Genomic DNA, 12020 nt, shown 5'->3' on the forward strand with positions numbered 1-12020 from the left:
CCTGGATTCCAGAATTGAATTAGTGCTCGAAGTAAGTCATCATCAACTTCGACATAGAGCAAATATGGGATGTCTCCGTAAGTCTGATAAAATTGCAACTTTTTGTTTGAGTCCCAACTCTCCCAAATGCCTCGCAAATCTTGCATATCATTTCTTTTTAGCGAAACTGGAGCATAACTAGCTAAGGCAGATACATAGTCATCCTGCAGACTGTCTCCCCCTTGTCTTTGTAAATCCTCAGCCCACTATCTTACTTCTGAGTTTAGAACTATTTGATTTGAGCACTTTTTATCCATGGATGAAGGTTTTGCAAAGAGACAATTAACACGAGGATCAATGCCTTTTATCCTGTATGATGCTATGCAAACAGAAAAAATAAAGAACACACAAAAAGAAATGAATTAGTTTACATAATAAAAAAAAATAATTTAATAATAATGTCTACCTAAATATCCTTATTTAAACATGCTTTCTTCATATTTTAAATAATTTAAATTCACATGCAATTTAATCAGTAAGAAAATAAATAAATTAAAAGGAAAGTTAGAATTCATTTCTCCTGTGTGTACACCTATTTTGGACAAAATTTCGGCATGGCTTCAAGTTGGAAGAGTTTCTAGGGTTTATTATATGCAGGGTTTCAGATATAAGAATAAAGGTACCCGAATTGTCCTTGTTAGTGCCCCCTTGGGTTGCTAACCCTCAATCCTAGTCCATTATAGACTAAAGTGGATCGAGTTCAATTCGAGGGGATACACTTCTCTATGCCTGACACGGAGAATAAATTCTCATGAAGACATAGAGCATATGAACCCCGAAAGTTACTTGCTAGGTCTGACACGGAGAATAAATTCTCACGAAGACGTCGCTTTCACTCCCACTTAAAAGGGACCAACACAATTATAGAGCTTTATGTTATGCAATGCAAGTGTTGTGTGTGAGGAGAAATGTTCAAACCTCTGACAGAAAAATAAATAATGAAATAAAATACTTGTAAGTAAAATGAAATATTAATATAAATATTATAAAAATAATAAGTATATAAAAAATTTGAAAAGAAAGAATTATAAATTAAATATATGAATTTTAAATTTATAATTAATAGAGACAATTTATAATTGATTTTAAAAGTTTGACCAGGGTCCCTAGCGGAGTCGCCAAGCTGTCGTAACCGGTTTTCGTCCGGGCACGAATTTTTTACTTGGCGGGAAAAGTGATGTGAATAAATGGTTTTTTTAAAAATAATTTGGGAGTCGCCATCGACCTTTTTTGTCAGGTAGGTCGAATACCTAAAAATCATCCTTTTAAAAGAGTTTTTAAGAAAACATTGATTAAAAGATAAACTGATCTGCGTTTTAACTAAAAATTCGTTCTTTTTAATAATAAAAAGGGATTCGTGGTCGGTTACGTTTAGGGAAGGATTAGCACCCCTACAACGCCCAAAATTGGTACTTTTTAATTAGAAATTGTCTCTATTATTAAAAATTCAAAATATATTTAATTTATAATACTACTATTTTAAGATTATAATTATGAAAAATATATATTAATTTATATATATATTTATAAATAAAATATTTATTTATTTAGAAATATCAGAAAAGGACTTCTAGGTGCCTTAAGACAGCTATTTTCTTTGATATTAAAAAATAAATAAATAATTAAAACAATTAATATATAATTTATAAAATAAGATATTTATTTATTTAAAAATATCAGAAAATGGACATCCAGTTGTTTTAAGACTACCATTTCTTAATATTGAAAAATAAATAAATATTAAAACAAGATTAAAATAGGTTAAAAATAATTAAATAAGATTTTAATAAATAAAATAAATATTATTTATTAGATAAATATATATTTATGACTAAATAATAATAATAAATAATAGTAATAATAATTAAGAGTAAACATATAAATAATAAATAAAATTAAAACTATATATAAAACTTGTAAAACAAATAAATAAAAATTGAAATTAGTGACTAAATTAGAACCTAATAGAATTAAATACCTAATTTAAAATTACAGGGATTAAACATGTTATTTTACTCATTTATTAATTTAGTGACTAGATTAAAATTATATCAAATTCGTATATCAATTTAAAAGAAATTAAAACATGTTATTCAGGGTTTAAATATTAATTAATAAAGTTACGAGGACTAAATTGGTTATTTACTTAAAAAATCTATTATTATGCAAAGGACTAAAATAAATAAAATTAAAATTATAAAACAAGATTAAAAGGATCATAAATTGATTTTGTAACTAAATTAGAAAATTACAAATCTAATGGACTGCGGACGGGATTTAACCATGTATGTAAATTACGCATATACCCCTTCTCAAAACGACGTCATTCGGGAAGGGATATATATTTCCCTTCATAGCTGGCCCGAAGGGCCAACAACCTCATTCTTCTCCTCTTATTCTCTCTCAAATCTGATAGAGAAAATTTTTCTCTCTCGCCTCTCTCTTCAAATCCCTCATCGGAGGGATTAGAGTTCCGGCTGGCAGCCGTGCTTCGGTGCCAACCCCGCCGCCAGCCACCGCATTCGGTGGTCGGAATTTTTTTTTACCCCAAAATATAGATCGGACCATCCTATTGATGGTTCCGATGACCGTTTTTCTTAAAACACTCCCGATCGGAGCAAATCTACAAAAATACCTTCGGTTTCGAAGGTTTCCGGTGACGTGTGAAGGCTCCGGTGATGTTGCAGCTTCCTTAGTAAGTATCTCTCCGTATTTTCCTTTCTTATTTTGGTGTTTGTGGTTGCTGGTTTGCTTGCCTTCTCTTCGTGTCTATCTCTGTTCTTTTTTTTTTCTCTGTTCTCTCTTTTTTTTTTGTTTTGCAGGATCCGGTGGCTTTTATAGCCACCACCGGTGATGGCTTCAGACCGGTCCAGAGGATGAAAGCCTTGGTGAGTTTGGTTGTCTTCAGGGGCGGCGTCGCGTGGTCCCTAGGGTTATGATAACCCTAGGGTTTCTTGATGGAGCATCTAGGGACCGTTGGATCAAGGATAGATCCAACGGTGGTGAGCAATGGCGGCTGGGAGCTTGTGATACAAATCCTAATCAATTTAGGGTTTCTGTTTGTAACTGGGCCTGGACCAAGTTGGGTCTGTTGGGTCTGGGCCAGTATGGGTTGTAATTGGGCCGGACTTGGCCTGTTTGTAATAATAATAATAATAATAATAATAATAAAATAATAATAATAATAATATATAAAATAATAATAATAATAAATAATAATAGAAAATAGAGAAAAAAATAGTATCTTCATGCTCAATTTAGGTAAAGATGCATGTCCTAATCTGACATGCCAAAAACTATATTTATTATTGTAAGCAGAATGTTCAATATTAGAGTTGTGAGAAATAACCGTGAAAAAAGATGTGTCCAATGGTCTTGTATCAAATGAAGGTATACAAGACTTATCAAAAATAGAAAATAATAAACTGGGTAAAGTAACAGAAGAATTTATACTTACTTAAAGTAGTAAAGTCTCTTTGATTCCCTAATATTTCTCTTCATCCTTCCATCCCAAAGATCCTGAAAGATACAAAAATCAGGGTAAAAATTTATAGAATTATTTAATTCACGGATGAGTTTAGAAACTGAAAGCAAATTATGATTAATCTAAGGAACAAACAACACATTATTTAAAGTATCAGTAAAGGAAAAACAACATGAACCGAGGAAAGTTACAGGGGTTATTTTACCATCGAACCAGTGAACTAATCGAGGATAATAACAAGCTATAAGTGAATCAAGCTTTCAAAGTCACAAGCGCATGATCCGTGATTTCAGTGTCAATTCTTTAGTGAAGACCTTTATTAGAAGCAAATGAAGTTTTATCAACAATACTTGTCATGTTCACAACAGAGGTTACTGAATATACAACATTAAGCAGACCAATAATTTTTCCATATTGCTCGAGTAAATATCAGAGCTGCAACACCTGAGTCTTCTCGCACCTTTACCTCATCAGTTATATCTACTAATTTTACAATAGCTACATGTGTTCCTTGCCCCATTTTTCCTTTAATAAGTTTAAAATCAGTAGAAAATCCTATTAATCAGTAACAGGGCTCTTGTATATGTCCTTTCTTTATGCAATAGTCTCATATCCTTGTAAACGGCCGATGATCACGATCATGAAAACTAACTAAATAAAAAATTGTCACCTCTAAGCTAAGGAAAAAAGACGAATGAACTGGTTGTTTTTGTTCTTGAATTATCATAGAATACGCCTGATTAACAAAGTCTGCATGAGTAAAATTTGACTATGAACAGATGAAAAGGTCTCATTCAATCCCATTAAGAATTGAAAGAGACTTTGCTACAATAGTCGTGTAAAATTTTGCTATGAGATCACACATCCACAAGAAGTGCAAGGAGTCAATATATCTATAACGCCCCGAATCCCGTGTTAGAAGTATTGGGCTAACCCGAGATAGATCTTGGTTTAATTCCTTAGCTTGTAGGAAGCCTTGATCCAAATTAAAGAGGATTTGGACTTGAGGTAAGCACAATAGTAAATAAAAAGGGTGTTTTTAATTTGCATTCAGAATTGGAGGGACCAAGGAAGCAATTATACCCTTGTTAAAAAATAAAGCTGATTTCCATTAAAATTTGGTGATATCACTGTTTGAATTCCAACTTCTCTTCTCTTCACATTTGTCTTCTTCTCCCAAGTTTTCTTCCTCTTCTTCATCCTTCTCTTGAGCAAAGGTGGAAGGTTTTGTTTAGTTTCAATCTATTTCATCAAACCAAGGCAATAATAAAAATCAACACCTCTTGAGCTTTCATTTGAGACCTTAAGACCAAGTTTTGGTCATGGTTGTAAAAACGGGCTTTAGAAAAGTTTAAGAAACTAGATGGTTCCAACCTATTTTTCAGATATTTATAGCCTTAGGAAGTGTTTTAAAACGCTCCTTAATCCCTAGCAATAGTTAGTAACCCTTGCATTTGGTTTTGTTTAGTGCAAGAAGTTGGAGAAGACTCCTAAGCTAAAGAGAAGGAAAAGTTTACTTTGGGCTGAACCTTTGACGTTTCTAGTAGTATATCATCAAAGGTAACTCACTCTTGACTCAACTATACCATATGTAAGCCGTTTATATGAAATGTTGTTGGTTGCATAAGCTTGAAGCATTATCATGGTCATTTTTAGAGTTATAAACATGTTTAAAGCCCTATTTATGTTCCTTTGTATCTTCATAAAACATTAATAATGTTTGGGGACCTCACTAAAGTCTTTGGGATAGTAGAATAGGAGTTTTTGCACCTATTTTATGCTTTCTGCAGGTTGAGTTTCGATATTAAAGTGATAATATCAAAACTTGTTCTTCTTCTCAAGCAAACTCGTGAGTTTCTGGGCAAGAGTAGCGATACTTTTTCAAAAGTACCGCTACTTTGGGTCATAGTTTCGAAACTCCCATAAAGTATCAAAACTATGCGGTTCAGAATGTTTAAAAGTATCGATACTTGTATAAAGCATCGAAACTTTTGCAGGAGTATTGATACTCCTGGGCTAGTATCTATACTTTCAGTATGTTTTGAACAAAAAAGCTAGTTTTTAAGGGAATTAGACTCGAGGTACCCCAACACTTCAGTATATCCTCAAATAAGACTTCAAGCGAGAACAATAATTAATATCAGAATAGTAGAAACATAAATAACTAGGTTTACCTAAAACTAGCATTGTTTGACGTTCGAGAAACAATCAGGACACCCGAGTTTCTTTTAGCATAAATAAGACAGTCATTGGATCCAAGGCAGTGCCATGGCACTACAACAGCCGACGGGTACCAAATGCCCCAAGACTCAACGGAGTAAGTCGGTAGGTGCACGTTCCGATGTAGAATTTCGAATCTCACCCAGGAGTACCCGATGGTGCTTTAGCAGTCCTAGAGGGGTGCGTGAGCTCCGAGATGCATAATCCCTCAGCCGTACCATGATGCCAGCCACAAATTATCAGTCTTGTAGTTGTATACTCAGACTTGTGCCACTTTCCATTTCATTTAGTGAATGCATATAGTATAGTTTTTAGTCAAGCACTGAGCTCGTAAGATAAACGTTCGAATTGTGTTTCCATCTACAGGTTCTTAGGGAGCAAGTCGTGGGGAGCTATCATCATCATATATTTCAGTGCAATAGAGCAGATTTCCAGAGACCTTTCAGAGTACTTCTTGAGTCATCTTTAGAGGGCATGTACTATTATAGACCTTGTTATGTATTCATTAGTAACTCTTGTTGAAACTCAATATTTGTATTATTTTGCGGATGCATTTTGAGAGCTCCCCATAATTTGTAGACCCAAATTTTATTATGTTTTTATATTATATCATGGATGACTAAATTTCAGAAATTTACAAGCAGTTTTAAAAGAAAATTTTAGGTCACTATTTCGGTAGTCCCGTGTAACATTGCAATCCATGAAATTTCGGGTCGAACTGGATTAGAGTGTTACAATATCATAATTATCCCATAATAGCATCAAATGATTATAATAGTTTAAGACAATCAAATCACCTCGATGCAAAACTGCTATCTTGCGACGCAAGAAATAGATTTTTGATCCATCAACCTTATCAAAATGCTCCTTTAAATCTCTCTACACAATCTCCGTGCTTGAGTCAAATACAATCCTAAGAGAGAGTTCTTTACTTACGGTATTGATAATCCATGAAAGCACCACTACGTTGCACTGATCCCATGATGAGTGTAGAGGATCTTATAAGTTTCTCGAGTGCCAGTTCCATCGGTTATCTCTAATTTGTTCTTTGCCATCAGCGCAATTTTCATTGACCAAGCTCCAAACACTATAGTCATCTAATCCTACAAGCTAATGAGAGACAAATGTCGTTCCCGGTGTAGCCGATAGATGTAGAAACAACATAGAAATGAAGTATAAAGCCTACAAGCGATGAGAAAGATTCAACAAGATCGAAGGAAAGAAGGGAAAAAACTTAGAAATCAAAATAGGTTCTAAAAAAACAGACCCTTGCAAACCAAACAATCATGCCGCTGAAGCAAAATGGGTCAATCAAGCCCAAAAGTAAAAGAAATCTATATGCATCCAAAAGCAAAATTCACTAAGAATTCAACTTCTTCTTCAGATTAGTTTACCATCAGCTTAAAGATGCAGAAAGCAACCACACATAACATCCATACAGTGAGGAGACAAAGATCGGGAAAGAAAAAAAAGGCTTTGATACCATGTTGAATTTATGAGAGAAAGAAAAAATTTACAGAAAATGTTCATTCATTCATATAAATCAAGTGACAAAAATACGTCATTTATATACAATTATAATGTAACTACATCGGTTACTTACCCTGCTAACCGTGCTAACAATATGCAAACTAACATCCTAACTAAATATCTCAACATATGTATGGTATATTTTGAGGAAATCACTCTTGGCGGTACACAAACTATCAATAGTATAAATATATATAAAATTAATAAATTATAAGTATTCGAGGAACATACGTATACATCTAAATAATATTTAGGACAAATTACACAGTTAAAATCTATTGTAGTTTCTCTTATATGGAATTGGAACAAATGTTGAAGTAAAATTGTGGTCCTTTAGTACTTTGATTGCATAACAGAATGCACAGCAAAGGCAAATTATAAATAAAATAGGGTAAACTAGATAATTAGTCATCTAACTATTCATGCAGTTCTGTTTTGGTCATCCAACTATTTTTTTTAAATCATACCTAATGTTATATTTTGGTCATTTACCGTTAAAAATTAACAGTGACGATTATGTGTCTTTATACGATAGTGTCACGTCATCATTGAAAAAACAAAAAAACACCATGTCAATAGTTTTGTTAATCATTTTAACTATGGAGGACCAAAATGAAGCCAAAACGTAACATTAGATATGATTTTGAAAAAAACATAGTTGAATAACAAAACGAAACCGATCGAATAGTTTGGTGACTAAATACATAGTTTACCCAATAAAATATTCCATCCAACAGACTATTTTATTTTTATTACTGTCGTCTGCCCGTCCGTCAATTAACTATGAATCTTTCAATGTGATCCAAAATGCAACACCCAACCTCTTCAAACAATCATATAATATAAATGATAACCTTTTAAGCATGCATTATATCTATAGTTTCCGAGTAATACATACATAACAAAGCAGGAACAACCCCTTGTTTCTAAAATATACAGAAGAGAACAACTAAAGTCTTATGTAGAGCCATTGAGCTTAGATAGCAAAACAGGCAACCGGAGGATAGTAGGACAGAAGCCGAGAAACAAAGCAAATCATGTGTCGAGTTTATGGCAGTCTTCTTGCTCTTGTCGAAAAATCCTATCAGAAGAAGCATCACTATTACATGACCCAGTTTGGTTTTTAGTTCACTCACCGATTTTATTTCCAACCATCTTGGTCGTTCCTGGTCGTCAACTCTGCTGCATCAGAAATCAAAATTATATTGACAAGCTAATACATGCAAAAAAAAAAAAAAAATCTTCAAGACTGCAAGTAGAAAAGATCCCAAAAAAAGAAAAGAAAAACATAGTCAGAAAATTTGTCTGACCTTTAAAGCAAAGATGCCAAAAAGATTCGACGTTGATGTATCCTTTGTAGACACTTGTTTTTGTCTGGGTTATCATTTATTATTATTATTATTATTTTATTAATATTTATTTACATTTTTGGTAGGCCCGAAAATGGAGCCCAAAGATTACACAAGCCCAGAAAGAACAAACCCATCAACCCGACGCCCAACAACCAACCTGACCCGACCCAAATCCAGATTACGTTGGACCCGAACACGACCCAAAATCAACAGGCCCAAATGAGCTAGGGTTTTCCATCATTCTCCATGCGCCGCAGTCCTTCAAGCACACTATCTGGACCCATCCAATAGTCCATATCAGAGATGCAAAATTAGGGTTTTAACCCTAATTATCTCTATCACCGCTCAAGCTGAGCCATGCCTAGCTCCCGCTGTCGCCATTATTGGAGCCCCATCAGTCACCGCTACTGTCTGCTCTTGCTAACTTTCTCTCGGCCGACCGTCCACACCAGTCAATCACCAAGCAGATCAGTCTAAATTAAACAAGAAAAAAAAGAACAGCAAATCCCAAGAAAATCTGGGACTACCAGTCACCAAAAATCAACGAGGGGGCAGATTAAAAGGGGAGGAAGCAACACACAAAAGAAGGATTCAGGGGGTTTTTCACGGAAGAAAAAGAGAAGAGAAACCAGAGAGGAGAATAAAAAAAGAAAACAGAGAGAGCAAATCCATTTGAACAAAAAAACTCAAATCAACGAAAAAGAAAGGGAGAGTTTTACCTTCGGGTGTTTGATGACAGCAGCTTTGGTGGTCAAAAGACAAATCCGACCAGTGAAATGGCTGGTGGCTGTAAGGAGATCAACATAACTTGGTTGTGACTCCATCGGACGGCGGACTTAGCGGAGGCGGAAGGTAGACCTTTCAGTTCGTTTTTTAGATCTAGGCTTTTGAGGTCGATTTTAGGTCGAAAGAGTTTAGGGTTTGGGCTTTGGAGAGAAAGGAGGAGTCTTTGGGTCACTATTTTAAATGTCGATTGCCAAGCGCGACTGTTGGAAACGCCGTTGTGTGACGAATGTTTGGATTTTGGGTAGAGAGTTCAAAACTCTCTTATTTTCCTTTTTTTGGGAAGAAAACAAAAATGAAATAGGGTTCCCAAACCCCTTAATGTGGTATATAACAACACAGTGAAGCGATGTCTTTTTGCCAAGGGGATAGCAGGTTAGGTCATTCTATTTTTGTAATATTGTGTAGTAGTCATTAATGAAACTTTGTGATATTTTTATTCGAGACTTTATATTTCCATGTTTATTTTTTAGTCACTATCCTATGTATTCTACCATTTTCTTTATGTTTGACTTTGGTTATAATATTTGCAAATCTTTCATTTCAGTCACTGCGTTGTATATTTCTACTCTTAGGTATAATTCTTATTTACCCTTTCGAATTTATGTTTCATTTTATTTTAGTCCCAAATATTGTTTATAGTTTATTTATGTTTCTAGTAGCTTTATTGGCTAATATCTTCAATAGTTACCTTGATTATTTAGTATTTTACTGTTTGGCCTTTCAAATCAACGTTAATATAATTTTGGTCCTTAGAATCACCAAGTGCTTGGCTTCATTTGTTTGTATCCTGGTTTGTAATATTTCTTTGTTTTTATTTTGGTCCTTCATGTATGAATATATTTTTATATATCATATATATGTATTATACTAAAAATAATTCTCCATGTTTGTTGTATATATATGTTGTTATATATTTTTTAATTAGCATTTATTTCCCCCATGTTTCTTTATCTATTGTATATTACTCGAATATTTTCAAGAACTTTATTTGTAGAAGGGACGTGGAAAGCACTACTTGATCGAAGGGGTGTAATTCGATACGACATTCAAACGAAATAGGAACTTAAAAACACGAGTCCTTTTATAAATTTATAAAAATCATAGTTTTTTTTTATTATTATTCTTTATAATATTTTATGTTATTTTAATTTTTTTACTTTCATGTGGTTATATTTAATGTTGATATTAATGATGAATGTTTTGGGAAAATGAGTCATATTTTGTTTCGTGCAAAATTGTGATATTGATATAAAATATTTAAATATATATAATTCAAAGATAGAATATTCTTTACAGATAAGAAATAGGTGAGAAAGCTTTCTCGATGGAGGATTGCGAATCTGGAGATATCTTGTCAAGTTAAAGAATTTTCTTTAATTAATCAATTCAGAGTGAATTAATTAATATTCAATAAATGGATCATAATTTAACTTTTGCATCGAATTCACAATTTCACCATTATGACAACATATAAGCGACTATGTATCAATTTTGGGCACTATAAGGTGTTAATCCTTCCCCACGCATAACCGACTCCCAGACCCGTTAAATCGGATTTTTGGTAAACGCATACCAGTTCTTGTCTTAAAAACGATTTTTCTTAAAATTATTTTAAAAGACGTTTTTAGGTATTCGACCTACCTAGCCCAAAGGTCGATAAAGACTCTTATTCAATTTAATCCAAATTAATTCAAAATCATCAATTTTTCAAATCAAAGTCATAATTGTTTTTTAAACTTAATTATTTTAAAAATAAATGGTTATGACAGCTTGGCGACTCCGATGGAGACTTTTTTAGAGAGTTAGGCTGTAAGTGGCTTACACATTTTCGTAGTGGTGGAAATTATGAGTTTGAGTCTATAGTTAACTTATGATCCATTTATTGAAGTTTTTAATTTCTTTATTTTTTTCATACTAACGATTTAATTTTTATTTTCACCTCTGTCAAAGTTTCTATTGAGAGTTTTTACTTTTCCTTTTTTAGTTAAAGGTTTGTGTGATCCTCCTCACACACATCACGTGCATTTACATGACATAAGCTCTAGACCCGAGCTTCGTTCCAAATAAGTCGGGGTGAATGCTTTACTCTTGTAAGAATTTATTCTTCGTATGATTTTTAGCAAATAACCTCTGGGGTACACATACCTTATACCTTCGTAGGGATTTATTTCTTGTATGGGTATCAGGAAGTGAATCCCCTCGAATTGTACTCTTTCTCTTTGAAACATGTAATGGGTGAGGATCGAGGGTTTGGCAGCCCAAGGGGCACCGAAAACAAGGACAATTCGATTACCTTTCTTATAGAGCCAAAACCATGCATATAGTGAACCGTGAAATAGTCACCCTAGGTATAGCCATACCAAACCTCTGTCCGTCAGTAGGTGCCAAATTAGGTGTACACAAAGGAGGAGCATTTCTAAATCTTTACCTTTTTCTTTAAATTTTGTTGAATAAAAGCATGCGAACTAGATACCATGCGGTTATGATCAATTTATTGAAAACAAATCATCTTGGGTAGAAAACATGTCCGGGTAGGAATGCTATTTAATGAAAGCATGATCAGGTAGATACCATGATTGGGTAGGTGTTATATTTAAATAGTATCTTTT

The 12020-nt window shown here is 33.6% G+C and overlaps 1 pseudogene; it reads right to left on the reverse strand.

Moving 5' to 3' along the window:
• Positions 1–8230: 8230 nt before the first annotated feature.
• The window catches only part of LOC120200412, a 47036-nt pseudogene continuing 43246 nt past the window's right edge, over positions 8231–12020 (reverse strand).

This window comes from Hibiscus syriacus, unplaced genomic scaffold (genome assembly GCF_006381635.1).
Source record: "Hibiscus syriacus cultivar Baekdansim isolate YM2019G1 unplaced genomic scaffold, ASM638163v2 tig00005974_pilon, whole genome shotgun sequence".
In the NCBI taxonomy this organism is placed as follows: domain Eukaryota; kingdom Viridiplantae; phylum Streptophyta; class Magnoliopsida; order Malvales; family Malvaceae; genus Hibiscus; species Hibiscus syriacus.